This window comes from Barbatula barbatula (genome assembly GCF_947034865.1).
Source record: "Barbatula barbatula genome assembly, chromosome: 1".
In the NCBI taxonomy this organism is placed as follows: domain Eukaryota; kingdom Metazoa; phylum Chordata; class Actinopteri; order Cypriniformes; family Nemacheilidae; genus Barbatula; species Barbatula barbatula.
In genome coordinates, this window is record NC_136766.1 from 10262612 (window position 1) to 10285745 (window position 23134).

The following is a 23134-nucleotide window of genomic DNA, read 5'->3' on the forward strand; positions in this document are numbered from 1 at the left end:
CTAAAAACATCCCCACAGCATGATGCTGCCACCACCATGCATCGTTGTTTCATCAGACCAGAGAATATTTGTTCTCATGGTTTGAGAGTCCTTCATGTACCTTTTGGCAAACTCCAGGCGGGCGGATGTGCATTTTACTGAGAAGTGGCTTCCATCTGGCCACTTGGTGGAGTTCTGGGGAGATGGTTGTTCTTCAGGAAGGTTCTCCTCTCTCCAAAGCAAGGGCTGTGAATACTTTCCGGATGCACTGTAATTGTTTTACTGTAAAAAGTACTTTCTGTTGTGACAACTTGCCCCATATAGTGTCACAACATGGAGTAGCACATTTATTTACTCAATACAGACATAATACTTGAGTTGACTTTCAAAAATGAACATATTTTAAAAAATTGCTGCAAAAATTGCTACAACTAGCCGACGTTTCCCACACAAAGAATCACAACAACAGTCAGTATAGTTATTATCCTATTCTGTATACAGTAACAGCTGTCTGTGATTTATCACTGTACAACTTTAGTAGGTCGTCCTTTTCACTCTCTCTCTAGCTGAAAGTGACAGCTGGCTTCACAGCTGCAGTGTTTTTCATCTGATGATAAAGTGACAGAGTGAAAGAGCAAGATGAGATCAGAGCAGTTCTGTTGTCATTTTCTTTTACCTCATTCTTTCTACAGGCCACACACATCAACAGTGAACAAAAAAAGAATCCCTGGAAGATATCAGCTCAATATCTTTTTCCAACACTGTCACAGTGCTACATTGAGACACACACAGACCCATTTACCCACATACAAATATGGACTTGTGTTGTGTTGGTGTAATGAATATGTTTAATGTCAAAATTGTAAATTGATTTACTTTGTTGCTTTGTGCCCATGTGATGTGTTTGCTGTTTTGTCTACCAGGTTCATACCTGTAAAAGTAATTTGTTAGTTTTTTATATGCATATGTGTTGTATGGTTAGTTATATGTGAAAGTGTGTGTGTTTATTTTATTAGCTTGTATTTGGTTTAATAATTTAGAATGTTTGAATGTTATATGTACTTAGTATACCTACCTCCATTTTCTTGAACATGGTATGATCCAAGGGCGGGGCCTAGAATATAAAATGGCTCCCAAACACTCATTCAAGTGGTGGTTGAAGTAGGTTGGTGTGTATTGTAAAGACAGTTTGAACTGGAAACTATAGAAGCTGATCAGGTCCATAGGATTTAGCTGAACAAGCCTGTAGATATTGTACGTTTATTTTGTCTTTTGGTTTTTTTGTCACTTTGTTACACTGTTTTGCTGGATTCTTTTTGCACTTTGGAGAAGAGGAAACAATAAATCAATCTCTTTCCACCTCAAAAGCCTTTGGTCACTGTCCATACCCATTGCTCGGGTCATCCTGTTAACAAACACATTCTTTCCCTTGAGTTAACATCTTAAATAGACGTTTACAGCATCATGAGAAAATTTTGTAAACATGTATTGTGTGTGCCGAATGGTTATATTGTGGACCATGCCCGAAGGTTTTAATGTGAAATCAATATACATTACTCGCAATACTAAACAACTACTTGCTTTTTGTTTTCTTTAAAAGGTTTATAATAATAAAGTACCTTTGGAAGATAATTAAAAGACGTCTGGGATCCACTAGAACAGCCAGTAAAAGCCTAAAGTCCTTTAGTACAGCACTAGATCAAGCAGTACCCGCCAGCATCTAACAGCATCTTGATAAAATGGACCTTTCTTTTACGGCTCTATAATCAAACCAGGTCTATTCATACCACAGAACAAAACAAATGCTGGTCTACAATCTAACTTGGCTACGTCCTCAGTTTCAGACAAAGCGCTGGAAGCAAAAGTGAAAAACACAGGTTAACGGTTCCAGAGGAAAGAATAGAGGGGATAAATTGGGTTTTATGGTACCTCAGATCCAGAGTGTGTTCGGATCAGTGGTGCCAATCCGGAGCATGAAATCAGATGCCCTGCTGTCACTGAGACACGCATGTATGTATGATCCATGATTTTGCATCGAGAGACTGAATCTAGAGCAGTTGACATCTAGCTGCAGATTTGGATAATTGCCTGGGGATTAATAATACCAGTCTATGGCAGGCGGCACAGATCAGCAGGAACATGGCAGATTACAACCCCTAACCGTCCATCCATCCACCCGCTGGATTACAGATGCACAACCTGTATTGCTTCAACTGCACTTCTGCAGTTCCCTCCTCTGCTCAGTTATCATTTGTAAAACCATTCTTCCTTCCTTTAATCCTGTTTTTATACTCTTTTTTTGTTGATGTCAGAGTCTCATTTCATTCTGTACATTTAATTTCATTATTCTGTCTGCTCTTCTCTTGAAAACTCTTCCATGCAGCGGTGGATTAGGGGATTTAAATTTTAACTAAACTGCTCAGTTTATCTGAATGAGAGCGAGACGTGTTTTCTGCATGTGGAGCAGGGGAGGTTTAAAGAGACATTTGGTTTGTCATTCAGCTCGCGTTATGATAGGATGGAGGAAGCGAGGCGGAGCATCTCAAATCCTACATCAAAAGTCTCAGTGCAAACCGGGACGGCTGACCAGCTGCCAGACACGGAAGACCAGGAAGATTGTTTCTGGAAATGGTCTTGCAAGCAAAAACAGCTGACATCACAGAGCACAGTTAGCTGTGAATTGCTTTCATACATAAATTGATTAACTGAATGATCGAGTATTGGGGGACTGGCCAGGCAGTGAAAAGCGAGCTCATGAGAAAGCTGAAAAAAATATATTTCTCAGAGGATGCACAACAGACTTTGAGATCTTGGTTGTCTTTGGAAATTTTAAATTATAGTTTACCCAAAATCTGTCATCATTTATTCACCCTTATGCCATTCAAAACCTGTCTATGATTCTTTCTTCTGTGGAAAATAAAAGAAGATATTTTGAGAAATTACTCAAAATGGTTTTGTGTCGACAAGGGAAGTCAATGGTATTGTTCGGTTACCAACATTCTTCAAAAAATCTTCTTGTGTGTTCTACAAAAGGGGTCTTCAACTACTTTTCTTTGAGAGCCAGATTTCAAAGTATAAATAGGGATGCGGGCCAATTTTTTACCATATCCGTTATTTAGTATTTCTGTTATTTATTGCATTTTGTTCCTTTTATACTGGTTTTGTTGCTGTTACATATAGAACATATATTAAAACATGCACACAATTATTGCATCGAGTATTTGTGCCTTTTCATGATATTTAATTAATAGGGATATTGTCTTTTAATTGTATTTTATTTTCCTTAATGCGTTAGTTTACCCCAAAATGAAATAACTCCACATCCAAGATGTTTTTTCAAGATGTTTATGAAGATATTTGGTTGAATTAATGAAAGGCAAATCAATAAAAGTCAAAAACGCTAATACATTCAGCACAAAAGTAATACCTTCCCCCTTGTTAAACTGGTGTCTTATAATCACAAGAAACTGAGCGAGATTGTCGCATCTTCCAGTGAATTCCAATTCCGTATTTAGCCTGCGGGCCTCAAGTTGAACTGCCCCTTTAGTACTAAAATAGATCTCTACATACCATCCACATAACATTTCTCAGAGAGTTTATTTTGACATTTCTCACTTTTGATTACAGACTTTGACGTCTCAGCATATCGGTTCTTATTTCTTATAAACTCACACATAGTGGGATTACGATGGTCTGTTTCTTGGGGGGAAATCTGACAAAAGAATCTCTATTTACTCCTTGTTTTATTTGTAAATAACTGGGATATTTCAGAAATCTCCTTGGCGTATTTTCCTATGGATCTGACTACCTTCTATTGCTCGGAAGAGTGGCAGCACAGAAAACTAATCATATAAAATATTCCATGGGCAAGACTGGGAATGAATGCGGAGGACCTCTAGAGTCCAGATATTCTGTAGAGATGTTTTTATTGAAAACGTTTCCATGAGCACTTAACTACTGCCCCGAGAACCCCTCTCTTAAATATCCAGATGTTCATCCACATGATGAAACTGAATGCTACCAAAAGCCCCTGGCACATTCACTGGGGTGTCCCAGTTTGGTTATGTAAAAGGAACCCTGGATCTGTCCCCTCTGCTCACACACTCTCACATTAACCATTACGTAAGCTGGTGATGAAAGAGTGTTATGCTTCTGTGTTGCACTAAGTACTATACATACATACTCTACCATGCCCTTGTGATCTGAATACACAGAGAATGACATGTACCCTCGAAAAACAGTCTTGCTCTGTATATCTCACAAGCATGCACGCAAACATAAGAGCGTAAGGAAGATCTAACTGGTAACAAAGGACACGCTGTTCTAAAAGACAGAAATAACAAATACTAGACACGCAGTTTCAGGTTTGAAGTATTATGTCTGAGCAGGTGTGTGTCAGTGGCTGACTTTGCAAGAATACTGTCATTGTATGACTCATAATTCCACTGTGTCAGTTTAACATAGCCTACGCAAAAACAAGCCTCATTTACACTTGTTAAATATCTAAACATGAGCTTTAATTATTTAGGTCGTGTCTTGAGGCTTCAGCTTTATGCCAAAAATACTTTTAAACTTGAATTTAACTTTTATCAACAATTTAGACACCAATGCAAAAGTGTAATGTTGATATCTATGCTGGTAATGACATACGGAAATGGATGAACAACAATTGATTCCAAAGATCTAGTTTTTAGCGGTTATTCTGGTTTGGCACTGGTTATGGACTTTTAAAGGTCCAGTGTGTCATTTTTTAGGAGGATCTATTGACAGAAATGCAATGTAATATGCATACAGAAACTATGTCTTCAGATGTGTCTTACATGTGAAGAGCTGTGTTTTTATTACCTTAGAATGAATTAATTTATATCTAAATACACAGTGGGATTTTCATGAAATTTGCCATGATGTTGAATCTACAGCAACCCTAACGGACAATCTCTACAGAACGTGGTTTGTAAATACGGTATCTCCTTTGGCAAAGAAGTGAAACGTGACAACATCTTTGTCCTGTGAAAGCCGCCGTAGGGCTTCGAAAGGGAGGGGGTGAGCCATTGGTTGCAATTTGCAACCTCACCACTAGATGCAGCTAAAAACTCCACATTGCTCCTCTAAGGCCTAGTCGATAATGAAGCTCAACCAATGTTTTTTTAATAAAGCTTGTTAACTGCAGAAATAATGAAGAACTATTTAAACAGATGCAGGTCCAAAACAAAACTTAAAATATTTCCATACTACTACTGTCCAGGCTGAATAAACTTGACTTTGTGACAGAAAAGCCACAATGACTCCCTGAGCAATGAAGGCAATGTAACCCTGCACAGCCTATCCACATCAACCAGCTGTTATTAAGATTACACTTGACAACAGCAATATTGTTAGTTTTCATCTAAATGTTTGATTGACGTTGAAACTAACAGTGTGTGAAACCCTGCTGCAGACAAAAACGCTTTAGGGACATTTGTCCGCTATGTTTCTCTGTCATACTTCCAGAGGAACTGAGCTAATCAAAACTGGAGAAATGAGTTGATGTTACAAGGGAATTATAAGGTTGGCCCCTACACTGACACAACAAGGCTAAGGTTAAACAAAAAACAGTCCATCACAACTGTAACTGCCAAGTATCTCTCTCTGCATTCTGAGTTTCAGGTCAATTTAGATTTTCTTCACCGCCTTCTTATGACTGCACAATATTCTGGTTATTCAATCATCTTAAAGGCTGTGTAACAGCATCTTTTGTTTCAGCAAATCTGAAGAAACTGCCAAGCCTGCAGTGTTGCCTGAAAATCATGACTTCATACATATACTGGGAAATAGAGGAGATCGTAAAGCGGAGAAAATCTGATAGCACAAGCAGGTTTCATTATTTCAGCATCTTGGAAGATCTCTCATGACATCTCTCTTCCCTCTGGCTCTCACAATACGCTTGCTGTCAATCATCTGCCTCATGCCCAAAGTTCTCCACAGGCCTACACACTGTTAGCTAACAGTCATACAAACATAACTGTTCTAGATCTTGCTTCTCGCTCTCACATTGCAGCAACAAAAATGTCAGTATTTAATAAAAATCTCCCAATCAGTAATTTTATAAGTATTGTAATATACTTAAAACTAAATACACATACTGTACAGTTGTCTCAGATGCACAGTGTGTACGATTTAACCTTTCAGAGACAGATATTTCAGATATTTTCATTAATTCAATGCATTTCCCTTGCAACACTAAATTAGATTTAGGCTTACAATATGAAAGTCTTTGTCAATATGATAAGAAAACAAGTGTTATTACTGCATGCCATTTTACTTTTAATGCTGAAAATACGACAATGTTTTTTGCAGTGCAATATTTTACTATTAACAACTTTAACCGAAACCTTAACACCCAACAAAAATTTTACTAAAGAAATGTATCGAAACCTAAAACAGAGAAAACTAAATGAACATACAGAAAGCAAAACTTGCTTTACCAGATTTAAAACTATCTCTTTCTAACAACTAAGTCAGTTTGTATCAAACTTTGTTAACCTGTTCAACACTCACCTGAATCCCAGACCAGGATCACCTGAGCAATGTGAAATGACAAAAGGAAAATAGTCTGGTGTATGTGCTGCTGTTTTGCAGGAGCAGAGGGTGAAGGGTGCAGGAGAACATGGGCACATTCAGGGGGCTTAAAGAGAAGAAAGAGTGGTCGTGGAGAGACGATAATTAAAAGGGGGAAGGGCTAGAGCCCCCCTTCTTCTCCCTGTTTTTAAACTCATGACAGACTTTGTGAAGCTTTGTGGAACAGGACTTGATGGAGGGACACGCCTACTTTTCCTTGGACTCTCTACCCCCTCCCTGTTTCAGTCCCTCCTCTTTCACTACATCTTCTGGAGCCATTTTCTAACAAAATTGTGGGAAGATTAGTGAAAAGGGGGTTGAGGCCTCCTAAAGCTCCTCGGCACTCTGAGGTTATTGAAAAAAATCTCAGAAGAAACAACATGGAGGACTTGAAACTATTTTTAAAGAGAAGCCTGTGAAACTGTGTGACTGTTGGAAATATTTTTTGCAGTGAAAGTATATTAATAATTCACCCCAGCCTCAATTCGTTCCTCAATTCAGAGTAATTTGTATTCCTAACAGGGAGGAGGCTGTAGTTTTGGAACTTCAAGACATTAAATAATATTGTTTAAAATGAGGGTGTCATGCGAGGATGAGAAATCTAAACAGAACTGAATAAACAAGCATCTTAAGCAGAAACAGATGAGTGCAGCAGAGATGGAGAGATGATGGATGAGAAGTGGGTTTATAGGCACGCTGATATATGATGCCCATGAGGTACCGAGTGCAGAGAAGAGTCAGAAAAACCTGTCTGTTGAACGAGGATATACAAGCTCGGAAGCCAAGACCTCGCTCTCGAATTCCCACACACACATAAAAACCTCACTCACATGCCTATGCAGACCAACTAAAGATTCACAAAACCACAAACAGATCGCCGGCACAGGGATCCATTAGTGGAAATTACAAACTAAGACCTCTAAATGAAATGTATGGTTAAAAGGATATAAAAGAGGGAAGCGTAAAATAAATAGTTATGTCATAATTGCAAACAGAATTTCAAGTCATTCCTTGTCAACTCAACCAGAGGTCCGGGGCAATTTTTCTGTTATTATTACAGAAGCAAGATCAACATCAGTAGGGGGTTAAAATAGAAAGAAAATTGAGCCTGGTAAATATAAAAGATTTGGTTGATTTGAGACAGGAATGACATCTGCATCTAAAGCACTAACAACCTGCAATCCAGTTTATCCACGCACTAAATCTGCTAAACAAGTGCTTTGGCACGAGAAATCTCATTTATTCTTTCAGCTCAACATGTCTTATTTCATTTTACATCTATTAGATGTAAATCCATTAGATCCATCGTATTCACAAAACTCAACACTATATGCCAGGCGCAATTAATGTCAAGTTATCACTCAGGTGGTGATGTGGATGCCATTTCATTTCATTTAAAGGAGTGTCATTTGTGTACATTTAAAACATTTAAGATCCTACGTGGGCGTGTGGAAACGGGGCACTGTCGGTATAGAGGCAATCAGGATGGCGTTGCACTTCCCTACAGCACCTGGCCCTTCAATCAGTCTCTCAGCATCTCAACAGGCAGGAAGAAACAGGGAAACAAAAGAGGAGAAAAGAAACAGATGAATAAACCCGATGAAAGAATGTCTGTCATCCGAGAGGATTAGATCTGCTCTGCAGGTTAACGCTAAAACGTTTAATTCTCATACCGCCTCTGCCCCTACTTCATTTCACCTCTCGCATTTCCCTTTGCACCTGCCTTTAAAATCAGATAACCAATTCTCTTCTCCAGGGGTTCTTACCTGCTTTTGTCATGATTTCATTTTAGACATGCAAAAAGTACCAAGAGTGTCCTTAAAGTGATAGTACACCCAAAAATTGCCATCATTTACTCACCCTTTTGTCATTTCAAACCTGTATGACTTTCTTCTGCAGAACACAAAAGGAGATATTTAGAAGAATTTTGTAACCCGGCACCCACTGACTTGTATTGTTTTATTTTTGTCCATACAATAGAAGTGAATGGGTGTCGTCACTGTTTGTTTACAAACTTTCTTCAAAGTATCTTCTTTTGTGTTCTGCGGATGAAAGAAAGTCATACATCTTTGAAATAACAAAAGGGTGAGTAACGTTGGCAGAACTTACATATTTGGGTAAACTATCACTTTTAATCAAGTCCTAACTGAATTGTATTAATACCACCACGAACTAAACAACACTGCTTAAAAACTATCAAATATTTGTATTTCTTTAGGCCTAGTTAGTTCTTAAAATGTTACATTCGGTCTTCCGCTCTTACATCCTAAAATAATTAATCTTTTGATTGTTATAAAATTCAGTAACACCAAAAACCCACAGAGTTTGTTGTTTAGCAGAGTATGCATCTAGACATTCAAACAATAGCACAAGAAGTCGGATGTTCTTGGAGTGTTTAGATTAGAACTGTGCAATGTAGAACAGTAGAACTTTATCTTTCTAGCTCCCAAGAGTCACAATATAGTAATAAACAGGAAATAATAAAGTGAGACTCAGACTAACCTTTATTTTCCCTTATAATTGTATTGGTATCAGTGCAAGCATGCATGTTTAAGAAACAAGCCTTTTTTTCATACGTACACAAACAGGCCTAAATGCAAATTTGAAATAGTATTAAGGAACAATTGCCAACTCTAATAAATCCTTTAAAAGTAAGAAAAACTTCATCCAAATGTACTTATATTTTACTTAGGCAAATGCTCCCCATCTTTCTCTCTTTGTCTCACTAGTGTAAAGAGCCACACAGACACCATAAGCTTTTTCAGTAAAAGAAGGGCTACTCTCTGAGGCCATTAAGTGTAGTCTGCTGTTGCCACAATCCATCTGCACTCTTTTAAACTGCTGTCTAAGAGACATAGGCATGAGAGGTTTAAGAAATGTAGGAGGATTGACAATCCATCAGTTACGCCCGGAGCTTAATAATGCAGAGGTTTAAAGTATGGACCATAACAAAACGAAGAGGACATGAGACACAGGAAGACAGATGAAGATCACGAAGAGTTCAATGCAGTATCAAATGGACCTCTCCTTCCCTCTAGTGGATGTGAATGGAACTACTGCAGAAGTAAAAAATCCTAGAAGTGGGTCCTTCTTAATACAAATGCATATGCAATACAATAAATTCCTGGAGACCTGCTTATAAGGAGGTCAATTTTTAGTTCTTAATACAACCTACTAATGGCACCAGTTTATTAAATATGTGTTGTGTGTTATGCATTTCTCGAAAACGTTTAAGGTTGTAACGGGATGTTTCAGGTTGCTATTATTTTGAGAAACTTTTTCAAGATCTTAAAGAGCCACAGCTATACGGTTTCTATAGAAGAGTAGCTAGTGCAGAAAGAGCAATATAACAGTTTTACTGAGCATTTACTAAAGACATGCATCCATTGCTCTAATGAATGCTGTCATTCATACGCCAAGATTTAGTCCCTGTCCCAAAATACAAGTTGAGTTTTTTTATTTCAAACCAGCCAGAAACACAACATCATCACTTAGGACTGGGCTTTAGACAGACAACACAGCGTTTTCTTCAAAATGCCTGACTAACATTCATTTAGAGCAAAAGGGAAGGTCACACAAAAGGAATCAAGATAAGAACAGAAACTGGAATAATAGAGAACAACATAGGAACAGTTTATTTTAACAGCTAATATAAAAATGCACTGATGGGCATTTTAAAGTGTTGAGCCCTTAAGTGTATATACAACATTTACACCTGCGGTTTACATACCTATTTGTACTGTATATTACCTCTGGATGTCTGTTATCTCATCCCACATCACAGACTAACAGAAAATGGGCTATGCTAAAGAAAATGGCATCCAGTGTGGACACATTCTTTTATTATAACGCATTTCTAATGTCTTTTGACGCGTCACACCGGTTGAGTCCGGTGTAGACACAATGTTATGCAGAAAGGACACACAAGGTTGGAGAGAAAGAGAGCGAAGGCAAAAAGTGCAGCCTTCTTTACATACACAGAGAGAGAGAGAGAGAGAGAGAGAGAGAGAGAGAGAGAGAGAGAGAGAGGTGGGGTGACTCTTTGACTGATCTGTGCATAGGCTCCCAGCTGGCCCGTATTTCAGTTAAGCACTGTGCTGATCTGTTCCCCCACACATAAAGATGCCACTATCTCCACTCTCAACTGCCTATAAACTCAATTAAGTCTGTCAGAGACTTTCTCCTCCTATAGCAGTCTTCCACCCTTCAAATCATCCTTTCTTTCTTTCTTTCTCCCCTCTCTCTCTGTCCTTTAATTTCCTCCAAAAAAGCCCACCACAACCAGAGGTGCAAACCCATCATCTAATCATTAACACCTTTCAGCTCGTCCAAAAATAAATGTTGTATTAACTTGTACTGATTATCTGTAATACCTGATATTTAAGGTAATGATTGTAGAGAATATTGCCTGGTAGCTGAACATTGACATATGTTGGTGGGCAGTTGACATTTGAGCCTCATCTAGAGCACAGAGACATGCAAGTCTGATTACTCTGTATTTGTTTATCTTAAGTCATTCCAGAGCCAGACTAAGTCGAAGAAAAAATCCTTTAGTGATCATGCAAGTGGACGACCATTATGGACATTTAATGGCACTTAATATTACGAGATTTAGTGATAGGAAAATACACAAAATTGCTGAATTTAAAGGTAATGCATAGATCTTCACACGATACCACTAAATATTCAACATCTGACGGACATTCAATTAGACCAACTATTAGTTGAAAAATTTGTCTATCAGTGATATACAATATCAATCTCACTTTAAGTGGATTCTGGGGAATTTAAGATGATGGGTGACATTCCACTTGCAAACCAGACTTTACTTAAAACATTTAGTCCACTCCTTCCCATTATGCGACACACTCATTTTGCAATAGTCTAATTGAAACACAGTATAACATGTAGTACGTCCAAATTTCTCATGGGCCCGTACAAACACACACTCCATTTTCTGGTCCGTCTGTCATAATAAAGCACTTCACTCTGACCTACAGCTAATGGAAAGGACACTTAGTGATGGTGTAAAGACTGCATTGTGTGTCTCCCTGAACTGGCCAGAGGGCATACTGACAACCGCCTTCCCTTCCCATACACCCACTCACATAACCCTCTGTCACCACCATTAAATCTGACACTCGATCAGCGTGTGTGTACAAAGTCAGATATTCCACAATGAGGATATTATTGAGATACATGCAAAAGTGACATATAAACTAACCGATGCACACATACAAATGTCTTTGAATTAAAATGAGAAAAATGAAAAGTAAAGTATGTTTTCAGTCTCTGAGGCTGAAAGAGCTAATAAAAGTGCCTTCTAACAACCCAGCAGTATACAGAGGATGTGAACACAGACCACTTGAAAAAATTGTGACAAACGTTTACATTATGTATTCCAGTATTAAAAGATTGTTCGGGCAGGTGGACCTCAGTTGTCCTGCAGCATGATCAAATATTTTAAACTGAGTAAGAAGTCTAGATTGGTTAACCACCACAAAGGAATGGAGCTGCGGCCTCACTGGGAAGTGTGTGTGGTCAGGGAAAATCTCCTAATGTGGGACTAGAGCATCCAAGATACGTGTGTACGTCTGTGTGTGCCAGAACAAGCAGCCAAAACAACGATTCAAACTCAAACCATGACCAGAATGAAAAGCATGTAGACAAACAAAACAAAAACAGTCAAAGAACCTTAACACGTTTATAATTGACATGTGTGAAGTCATTCAAAACTCCAAAAACATCTATAGGACTGAGTCCAAAACCTATTCTGTATGAAGATTTCCACAATCTTGCGTTGGTCTAGATGGACAGCTCTTTCCTCCTAACCGTGCAAATTTCTCAAAGTGACCAAAACTGATCTCAGCCCAGTGGTTATGGAAAAAGCGACTCAGTGCCCCTTATGTTCTCAGGCCTCGAGTCTTTTGTAGAATGTAAACAAAGTGAAAAAATCTGATTGCCTTGTTATAAAAACAAATTACCCATAATTCACTGCATACCAGACAGAGAATGACGACTTCAGATACTCTGCAGGGTTCACTTACCACTGTGTACATTTCAGTACCAAGCCGATAGCTGGAAAAGTCTTATATTTGATGAAACAGAACAATGTCTTTGTGTGAGAGTAATTCTGAAATTCCAGTGCAGCAGATCACCACTGCACTGGAATGGCCGCCAAGCCGAGATAACTATCAATTCTGTGAGAATGGAGCTAAGGATTGTTTTGTGTTGGCAAGAGGGTTGAAAGGCAGATGGACAGAGAGTTGTATTGGAAAAGGTTGTTTCTTCGTTGTTCACATAACTGTGAAATAATAAAAACATGAGAAGTGGAAAACATCTGCTGAGTATTATGAGCAGTCGGGGGACGCCCATGCACCTCTTGCGCCTTGGAGTCTCTCAAACACACGTGCAAAAAGACACACATGCACACCCTCGCACTTGCACAATCCACACGGCACTCATTTCCTGCCTGGAAAGTGAGGCCAGGCCGTCAGCACCATTTCTAGACGGTCCCTACATACCTTCACTCCCATCCCCCTATATTTCAGACCCTTAAATGGAATGCAAAGAGTTATAGGAATCAGCACTGCAATACAGTTAAACTGGAATATGCATAAAATATGCGCTCTAAAAAACAAAATAGAGAGGATGACATAACAGTAAATTGAGCGAAAAGTAAGAGAGGCAATGCATGATGATGTCATTAAAACCATTATTGTTGAGCATCATGGGCATTTATATGCAATAATGAGACAATATGTTGTTAAATTCCTTTTCTGCTGTCACTTAAAACATTTCAGGTTTTTTAAACCAGGTGACTTCTCATCAGGCTCTCTTCCTACTGACTTTCTGAAAGTCATCCCATCTGTTTCCATGGAGATGATTGGCTGAGAGTGATGGACCAAAACTAGAATCCCAACCAAAAGCAGATGATTCAGACTCCCTGTAGACAGATCTGTCTTCCTGTTATGGGGATGTTTTTTTCTTATCTAGATATAAATATTGAAATAATCACGATAATATAATCCACAAATCTGCTCTTCTCAGCACACCGGGAAATCTGAATATCTCAGCACGCCCATGGACTAAATTCTGGACTTTGTAGCATGGCACAGAGGCAGCAGAACCCTCTCAGCAGTTACTTCTAAAAATAAACCACACCAGAAGACAACATAAAACATTAGGGTTAGTGCTGAGTTGAGTCTGCCAGGTATGAGCTAATGGAATTAAATGCAAAGTACCTAGTTACATATACAAATATTTAGGACCATTGACCATTGATAAATGCTCAGCGGATTTACAGTGATGTATCCTCATGCCAAACATAGTTCACACCGATTTAAATAGCGCCAGAAAGCTTTAGGTGTTGAAAACACTGGCATTCTTCTCTAAAATGCCTTCAAAACAATAGCTATGTGTTTCTAAAGCAAAAAAATGGGGCCAGACTAGATGGACTACTTTTCCTGCAGATGTGAATTCGACTGCTTTATAAAACAAATCATATTATATCAATAATTTATTAAATGCATTGTCAATGTCTTTGCATACTTCTATGTACTTTCTATTTAGGCCTATAGCCTGTCACTGGTTGCTATGGATAGACATATAACTATAAAATAATGGTAATCTATTCTATTCTATGAAGCTGGTGTTTCACTGCCAAGCAGATATGGCAGCAAATCTAATTCACTCTGACATCACATTTCTGATATTTCAATAACGGTAGAAATTTGATAGAAATACAGCAACAAGGCAGTGCATTTAGAAGTAAGCTCAGTGGGTTCAAAGCAGCTACAATTCATAAAAGTAAAGTCAAATGAAGAATAACTATTTGGACAAGTAAAGCAGATGCTACAGATTTTTAATCTCGTCCAACAACATAAACAGATGGCGAATCAAGAGTTTCTCGGTTCTTCAATATTCCGTAGCCATTGTACTACAATCAGAAGACTCTGACAAAAAAAACGGTTTCATGAAATATGGATCAAATGAAATGTAAACATCTCAAAAAGAATCCATTAACATCCTGTTCTCAAAAACTCTGAGTTCCTACAAAGAAAAGTTAAACAACTAAATTGTATAAAACACTTTTCTCTGTCTTTCAAAAGTCACATAAACCGCATATAAACAATTGTACAAACTAGCACATAGGTCAAGGTCTCAATGCTGCAAAGCACCACCAGAGATGAAAAGCAGTGTAAACTTTTCAGTTCAGTACTGAGACCACACGTGAAAAACACGGGTGCACTGAGGTAAGAGTTTCTTCCATCTGATGCTGTCATATGATGACTAGAGCTCAATGTCTTTATGCTTCATGCCCAAATTCTACTGCGACATAATCTGCTTTATACTGAGGTTTTCAGTCTTATTTTTAAAGAAGAAAGTGTGAAAAGAATTGCTGATCTCCAGTCAGTGTGCAAAAATGTAAGGTCTTCCTGAATAAGAACACTCACGTGACAATCACTTCAGCTCTGATCCTAAACAAATCCTAACAATTTCACACGCCAATATTGTCTTATTAGTGTACACGAATGTTACTAAATGTGTCCTTACAACACCGGAATATAAATGCAATATTTTCTATGCTTCTGCCTAGCAATAACAATACGTAGTTACGTCAGTGAAATGTGGAATATTCAGAAATTTGGTATATCTGGATGTACAATATGTATGTATTTTTATGTATTCTTCCAGCATGCTTTGCTGACATACCCTCGACTGTGGTAAAACGGGTAATATCTGCACTTGGCTTTCTGGGAACATATTAATTTTTTTAAGTTTTAATAGTATTTAAATTACTTTTTTACACATAACGAGTTGGCATCTCCAACAGAGCTCAGACTAACTACAGAATTTCATTATCAAAACAACAGTTAAAGCAACAGTTTGTAGTTTTTATACCTTAAAATAATGTCTCTAAAATTATTTCAGTGGTAGAACAACTCTTAACAAGACGAATTCGACTCCCGCTCCTACCTCAGCAGCCTCATAGCGGCTACAACCACACTCTTTAAGTTCTGTGTTCGGGGCGGTACACACATCCCCGCCCATCCCCTGCCTGTGGAAGAGTGCGAAATGGTTTCCAAACGAAATTTCTGTATTCGCCGGTTCCATCAGCATAGTAACAGATTCACATGTATTGCGCTGCCTATGGGAAGCTTATACAGCGACATTATTTACAACACTAGTAACAAACAATCGCACTTATAAACCATATAGGGTAGCCGTCAGCAAATGTTCTATCGTGTGGCTTTTTGACATTTAATTATTTACTACAGTTGTTATTGTATAATGTATGTAATAATATATTTTTCAAACTCTGTTTCAGGGATAATACACAGTAACTGCATATACTTTAGGCATATCCTCACCGTTACTGAAGTACACTAATAGTAAAACTTACTGTTATGTTTGAGCATGAGTAAACCCCATGTGCAATGCATGCTAAGCAAGTCATTTGGCAGGGAGAGCATGATAAATGAATGACCTGTGCATACCTGGGACTGCAGAACATCACTGCACAGGTCCGCTCTATAAACTATAATATTTACAGACACCATGCAGACACATACCGAGCATACACTAAACTAACACTTTGAGTTACAAAAAGACAAACACCTTAAAGTGTTAAAGAGTTGCTGTGCATTAAATCTCTGTTACCTCTGAAGAAGGGCATTGTGAACACCGACTCCGATCCCCTGGTTTCCCCCTGTCTGCCCTGTCCTGAAGACCTCCGCCTCCTCCAACGCATCACTGTAGTGTACCGATGCTCACTGTCTGCCAATGTGCTCTCTTAAGTTGTCTGTTCTGTCTAAAGGACAAGTCGGGACTGTGCGTTTTCCGTTGTTGGCGGCATCACACTTTGAACACCACACGCACACACCAAATACAGGAGTTCACGGTGAATCAGGAGGAAAGATGCAGCTGCATGCACTGCTTTTCACACTTATCTCTCGCCGTCTCTGTTCTGTGTCTTTCGATCCTTACTGCAGCAAATTCTGCGGCGTCAGCCTCAAATAACACACACACAAACAAGCCAACACTTTCAGACATTAGGAAACAGCACACTCACACCATATTGCACACCTGCTGTTATTACATCATCTATATGGGCCAAATAAAGGAACATTTCGTTGCTGTAGGATTGATAGCTTGCATGTCCAAACTTGTAATAAGACATTAAAATGTTTTTATTTTTAAATAATTAAACACTGTTCTGTCAATGTTGAGAAGCTCTTTTCAATATTTCTTAATTGGTTTCATATTTGCAAAACCCACAGACAAACGGGTGAGAAAGAAATCATGAAAATTTGAGATACAAGGCTTTAGTCCGACACTGACAATATATGAAAATATCATATACAGTATGCCCAAAGTTAGAAACCTAGGAAAAATACCGCCTATCGGGCATTTGCAGCCAAACTCCAACAGGCATTTCCAAGCACTGAACAAATCAGTCCTATATCCTTCCATCAGTTTTAAAAGGGGGTGCGAAAATGAAAAGTGCTATTATCACGCATTCACTGCCATATAATACACTGCCAGTAAAACCACAATTTGTACTCTTGATGGTATTTAGGAAAGTGCTACTAATCTTTACCTCCAAATCCACAGCAAAAGTGACACCACCATGATTTGGTACGTGCTACATGATGTGATTTGCCCCTGCTCACTTTTTGGTGTGTTTTTGTTTTGAGGTAGGAAGTCCTTAGAGATCGGGAATGAGAGTCCAGAGGAACAAATTTACAAGAAACATTTGTAATGCGGGTTGTTTCTTGCAGAATAATTACCACTACGCAACAAAATAAGTTTAACCGTGTCCCCTAAGAATAAGCAGGCTCAGCTGCCTGCTACTGTCATGCTGTGATGAAGTATCATTTAAAGATGTTCCTTGTAATGTTTAAGATGTGTGTGTTCAAAGTGAAAGCACGCAGGTGTGTGTGTGTATGTGTGAACTGGGCGGAGCTCGAAACCTATGGTGTTGCATAGCGCATGGGTGCGTTCACACATACGGTCCTCATTATGGTACCAAAATTAAAACTCAGCGTGAGTCTTAGAGCTGGTACTGTCTGTTCTCTTATTGCACACTGACACCTCTCTCCTCAAGAACTCGCAGAGTGATGAACCTGCCAATTCCGTGTTGAGCTATTTGGAACAACTCCAAAAGAATATCTTTTTGGGCAGATAAATTAGAAATGTACATTTACGTAAACAGCTATGTGCTTTTAATAAGTGAAATCTGATTATTTATCTTTGATAAACTGGTTTTGTCTTTATGTTGTGTCTTTTGCTCTTCCATCATTTACACCTCTCCTCTCAACATCTGGAAATCATTTCTCACCTCTGCCAGACTCAGGTCATTTGTTGATCTTGAAAAGAAGCCACGAGGAGCCAACTAATGTCGATTCTTTCACTGTAAATTGTTTATTGATAAAATGCAGTGAAGTACAACAGTACCAATTGTAGATGCAGACAAACTAGATTAAGTTCATTAGAGATGGTAACATTTCGAGCACCGCTCTGTTTATTCATTCTCATTATGTAAAGGTTGTGAGTGGTGGGTCAGCTGAAGTCCATACAATATAAACAGAGGGATTTTGTTTTCGTTGGCTGTCTGGTGTTCAGACCATGAGCAGAGAACGAGGCGTAAACTTAGTGCACAACATGTAAACCAGCAATGTTTGGAAATATCCTGCCATTTTCCACCAACCAGGACATGAAAAGCCATCATAGTAATGACAATCGATATGTGGATATGTCATGGGTCACATGACCGAGTGTTATTTCCCTCTTGAGGTAACGTGAGGTCACTTCAGTTAAAGCTTTGTACCCATAAAAGAAGATCTGTTGTCGGGTTGCCATGGTAGCAGGCATATAATAGTTTGTGTCTGTTCGTGAATGGTTTTCAACATTATTTGTTTCTAATAACCTTGGGCCAATGTGCATCTCAAGCCAATCTTTGATAAAGAAACGTGTTTGTAAAGGCTACACTGAGCATTTTTAATTTCTACGGCTTTTTGTTTACGAGAAACGTATCTCAAGTAAGATGCAACGGTACACCGTTTCTAAAGCTCAGACAAACACTTGACTGGTCTTATTCAGAGATATGGTTGCGTATGTGTTTGTGAGAGCCCAGAGGAAATAGCTCTTCTCTTTCTTTCGATGGCAATCTAAAAGGATAAACATAACAGGATTCACCATGGGTATAAACTCTTGAAATTTTACAGCCTGGTTTCAAAACAACTTACAGTTGAGACTGAAAAATATTAATATGGAGCCTAAAAGAGTAAAGCACATCTGATCCTTTGTAAGCAATTTATATGTTCTGTACAAAAACTGTCACTATTAAGCAGGCAGCTCAGGAAATAGCTTATTATGTCAGCAAAGTATGCCTTCAGTATGCCATCATTTCTTTCACGTACCACAAAAGAAGTATTTAAAAGAAACATTTGCAAGCTGTACATTTGTATACAATGTAAATGAATGGTGACCAATGTAATCAAGCAAATGTTTATGAACACATTTAATGATAAACTATTATATGACTTGTAAAATAGGTCACTATTATAGTGGATGCTTTTATCATGCCTATGTTACCCCTTTTTGACAGGCCTTGGTCCCTAACCACTCTCATTGTGTGGTTCTTCTTCTGTGTTTCAAAGTTAAAGGTATGTAGTGACCACATTTTCATTTTGGCTGAACTATCCCTTTAAGCCATATTGTACAGTCAAACCAAATATATTCAGACACCAGATATTATTTTTTATATTTTTCACTAGTGGGTGCAGGAAACTGTAGTAAATTTATGTAAGTGAGGATAGCAAAATAAAGTAAACTATGACATATTATACCCAAAAATACTGCATACAGTGGACTGACAGTAAATTGATTAAAAATTGCAACCAAATGATTCTGTTTATTATTTAACTGCTAATGCAACCTTTTAACACCGCAGACTGAACAAAAGTGAGCATTGCTTGGTTGTTGGTTGCCCTAAATTGGTATTATCAAATTGAGTAGCTACTTAAATTTAACAGATGACTCGACATTATCCATACCTTTCTATCAAATTTCTATATGACATTATCAAGACGAATTTGTTCTGACACAGTTAAACTCCGAGTTCTTGTGCTATTGTATTACCGTTTTATATATAGCGAATATATTGTGATATTGTGAGAAATGTTGAAGGTGTCTGAATAAAATCAGGTTTCACTGTATCTGTTTAAGTAATGTTTCAATGTTTCTGGAGGCCAAAAGCATGTCGACCTCTGCTAGATTACAACACTATTGTGTCATAGTAAGGGCTGGAAACACTGCAGTGTATTACTCTGACACACACGCTTTGGTCTCGTCTTGGAGCCAAACGCTTTTTTGCCAAGAGTTGCACAACTGCCTAAAGATGGGACGCCAACACAGGAAAGGCGAACACTGCATTACACATGTTCAACATGAAACCAGACACAATGTCTCTTACGGCACAACCTTGGCTCTTGTGACTTCGTGCTAATCCTGAGTGTCTTTTAAATGTTATTTCTCCAGGCATCTGGGAGACAGACACACACATTGTTTTGGAGCTTGTCATAGCGACAAGACATCTCTTGTGCAAACGCTAATATTCAGTGAGCACAGCTATACATATTTAGCACATATACTGTAAATTAAGAATAAAGAGAATAGAGAATTCTTGGAGGTGGAAGTGATCTGACCCAGTTGCACAACTTTTGCATTTCATACAAACTGATTCCTTTTGTTACTTTTGTTTCACCTTTTAAAAAAAGGTTGAAAATATTGTCTTTTGCTAAAACCTAATGCCGTGGTCACACTTGACTTTACCCTCCATTGACTTCCATTCATACGCATGCGACAGACCGGAAACCCAAGCCTGTCCAACAATATTTCGCTGCGCTACTCAGTTAAGTTCAGGTTTGGTGAACTCCGACCTGCGAATTTGCGTCATGTGAGTGCGTGAGACCAATAGAAGATGATAACGTCACAGTGTGAACTCTCGGTACAGAAATGTGAAAAATGGAGGAATCGCGGCTGCCCATTTTCGTACCACCGTCCGAATGATTTTTGCATTCTCAAAGTCAAGTCTGATCGCAGCTTAAGTAAGAGGTCTTTGGCAAGCAGGAAGTCGTAAATGGATTCTTCTGCATTACACCTGAATTTATCACAAAAGTAACTTATTCCCCCGTCCTTGAACAGCCCACTGTCTCACTCTCTCCGTTTCTTAGATCCGCCAACTTACTCGTTCCACCTATCCTCTCTTGCTCTCTCTCTCTCGCAATCTTTTTAAAATTCCAGTTAATCTTGCAGACTATAGAAGATACGGAAAAAAGGAAAGGAACAGCATTTAACGCCTCTAAAAGTAAAGGCTGTTTTCTCTATTTAAATCAAAGATTAATCTGTGCATCGGATTTACACTTTAGACATAACCACCTGCAGTTTTGTAAAAACAAACCTCATGACGCTAAATAGTGTATATTTATTTTACAGACAATTTCGAGAACTTTAGCAAAGTTGATCAATTTGCAGGTGCTAAACACTGCCAAGAGAGGAGAATCAGACGCCTTTGTTTTTATTCTGTGTTGGTGTCCCAAATGCAGATGGAAGAATGCACTCGATCCTTCCGTCCTCAGCACACATACCTAACATGGTCTTGTGACTTACTCTGAATTTCACATGAATGACTGAGGAATGAGATGGAAACCACTGGACTTACTGTACCACTGAATCAATTGTCACCGTTTGCAATGGCAAAACTGGCTCTGGATCAGGGAAAGTGAAAACATGCCTCTAGTCTCTCATGGCCCCATCAAATGGTTCCCAGAGGGACCTGACCTCAGTCCCTACACCAAAATGAAGAAAAGTTCCCAGACCACTGCATACAGTAATCTACATCATTTATCTTCAACATGTCTAAGCATGGCAGAAACTCAAGCTGCAAGTTTATAGCGATTACAGTATTAAACAAAAATATTATCAGTGATATTTTCATGAACTTGAGGGATAATCTCAGTGTTTCTGCTGTGGTCTGCCACTGTAAAATGATATGGTTTGTGGAAAAGAATGACTCGAGCTCTCTGCCAAAAGTCCCTGGTTTAGGGTTAAGCTAAACAATACACGAGAGGCTTTCTCTGATATAACAAAGGAAATGGTCAGAGGAAATATTCTGCACATCTTCAGATGGTGAAAGTTGGCAGGGTTTATTCTGCTTCAGAACAGAGCAGTGTAGGAGGTGTCAGAGGGAGTAGATGCCAAATGCAAATAAGAAAGACTCAAAAACAACAGATACAAATATTTAAGTAAAACACAAAGCCTAGCGTTAATGTGTTGATGATAAACAGGCTTTGTGGAAAGCATTTGTTTATTACGAAGTGAAACTGTTGTTTATTATCCTAATACTTAACCGTCACATGATGTTCATCGACTCTGATTTCTCTTCTTTAACACTCAACCTTTGTTTGGGCAATACTTTTGTGGGAGGAACATCTTTCTCTCTCCAAATGTAGCCTGAATACACTAGTGTTAATAATAGTACTAACTAGCAACCCAAACACACTGGTTACAACAGTTATTAGTGCAACACAACTGAATAATTAAACCTTGGTAAAAACTTGAGAACAACAGAAAAAATAAATGTCTTTAAGTTTCTCAAACTATTTGAAGGAGATCCCATGATTTGAAACAATAACTGTTGTTTATGATGACCACTGTTACATCAATCTTAAATATAATTGTGCTTCACGATGCCACAGAAGAACCATTTTTTGTCTGAATGGTTCCATAAAGAACCTTTAACATCTGAAGAACCATTATGTTTGATGGAGAGAGAGAATGTTATTTGTGGAACAAAAAACGGTTCTTCTATGGCATCGCTATGAAGAACCTCTTAAGCGCCTTTATTTTTAAGAGTGATGTCACGTGTTTGTAAAGATTATCGTTACTTTGTGACTTTTTTTTAGATGTAAACCTATTCGTGTGGTAAACAAAAAAATACTTTTAGAACGTCATCTCATATTACAAGGAATACCCAAATAAGAGAAAGCTTTTCTGAATTTTCTGAAGACTACCAGATATTAAAGTGATAGTTCACCCAAAAGTCATCATTTACTCACCCTCGTGTAATTTCATACCTGTATAAATGACTTTGTTCTGATGGACACAGAAAGGGATTATTGGAAGAATGTTAACAATTTTCAGTTCAGTGACATCATTGACTGCTGTAGTAGGAAAAATGTAAATAGTTGTCCAAGGTGGTTTGCTTTCCTAAATTCTTCAAAATGTGTAATTTTGTGTTCAACGGAACAAAAAAAGATACAATACATTTTAGTGGATAATGTCCCCGAACTGAAAATTGAAATTCTTACAAATATCTTTCTTTGTGTTAGGCAGAATGTATAAAGATGCATAAAGGTTTGAAACAACCTGAGGATGAGTAAATGATGATAGAATGTCCATGTTTGGGTGAACTATCCCTTTAACGACGTTTTCAAATCGGTTTAGCTGTCAAAGAGTGAAACCTGTCCGTTGTTGACAAACACGTAACAGA

At 38.3% G+C, this 23134-nt stretch overlaps 1 protein-coding gene across 1 annotated transcript in view; it reads right to left on the bottom strand.

The window, feature by feature from the left end:
• nhsl2 (NHS-like 2) overlaps positions 1 to 23134 on the bottom strand; it is a gene marked incomplete at its 5' end in the record, with an annotated part of 52573 nt that overhangs the window by 29037 nt on the left and 402 nt on the right. The gene's annotated exons all lie outside the window — the stretch shown is intronic.